Below are 1,507 nucleotides of genomic sequence, written 5' to 3' on the forward strand. Positions count from 1 at the left end.
TTTCTAAAATAAAATGTGTCTTTTATGACGAATTTATTCAGTTTATTCCTTTAATGTTTTTGGGAAGACATTTTTATTAGACCTTTTATTTCAAAATAAATTACTTCAGTTTATTTTTCAATTATGAAATTAGAGAATCGCTTGCCGGGTTTATTTTCATGAAAAACACGTGACACACCTAGCCTACGGGAAGGGGGTGTTACACACGTCGTCAGCCCTCTCAACTTCGACTCCACTGCCATCAAAAGACTCCGGAGGTCAAGCCTCCACCTTCGCACACTGCCAGGTCGACGCCCAGCCCCCAGACCGTCACAAGCCTCGCTGCCCCACGGTGAGTTTTCGTCTTCTTTCATGCCAAGCTGTCTCTCCGTCGCTTTCTCTTTCTGCGTGAGGTCTCTCGCTCACCTCTCTCTCTCTCTCTCTCTCTCTCTCTCTCAGTGCCTCACCACCGTGACCTTCTTCGCCGCGTCGCGCGCAGCTGCTCCCTTGGCGGTGAGTACCTCGCGCCCCTATTCTTACGATTTTTGCACCGAGACTGTGTGATACATTTCCAATCTACATAAACTTTTATTTTGCATAGTATTTGAAAATGAATTACAGTTTTACCCTTAGTTTTAGAATGTGTTCAAGTTGATATATTTTGGTCTGTTTTTACGTGGTTTATACGGGTGGTATAAGAAAAGTTTACATACAATAAATAGGATTTCCAAATTGTACTTTGGTAGCAAATTATTTTAGTAATTGTGAAATTTTATTTTAAACTTTTAAATTACGATTAAAGGTTTTTGTTTATTATTATTTAACAAAAGTTTTACTTGTACTTACCTTAAATCGCTTAAGTATTTTAACATGTTATTAAGTAAAGGTTTATTTTAAGAGTAAACAATATTGGTGTAATGTTATTTCTATATTTTAGATATATTTTAGTCTTTTTAATAATAGTTATGGTTTATTTTAAAATATTTTGGGATAATTATATTACTTAGTATTAAGCTTCATAAGTTGTTTTCATTAGTAAATAGATTTGACTTTCAAATGTTTTAGTCATAGTATTAAATTAGCATTGACGATTTTAGAAAGTGATGATTGGTAATTTTAGGTTTTGAGGAATTAAATAGGTTATTTTATAAGCTTAGGATTAAATATCGAAAATACGTGATTAATTGAAAATTTATAAGAATTACGTGATTATTTTATAGGTGACGATTAATTATTGTCCGACGTTTTTCAGGAATTTTCGAAAAAGCTAAGAAGTTCAGGTAAGCGGGGTTCCTATGCTAAACTTTGCATTAAAATAAAATGTGCTGAGGTTATTTTTTTGAAAAATATACATATTTGATGTTGAAAAGAAATTTGAACTGCCTCAGTTATTTGTTCTGCAGTACTCATGAGATTCTGTTTAAGCAGAAATTATTTTCTGTCATGACTGGTGTAGACATGAGCTTATTTTTGACATTCTGTTTCTGAACTTTGAAAAGAGAGCGAATATGAAATTTTGTGCATAAAT

This window comes from Juglans regia, chromosome 10 (assembly GCF_001411555.2).
Source record: "Juglans regia cultivar Chandler chromosome 10, Walnut 2.0, whole genome shotgun sequence".
NCBI lineage: Eukaryota > Viridiplantae > Streptophyta > Magnoliopsida > Fagales > Juglandaceae > Juglans > Juglans regia.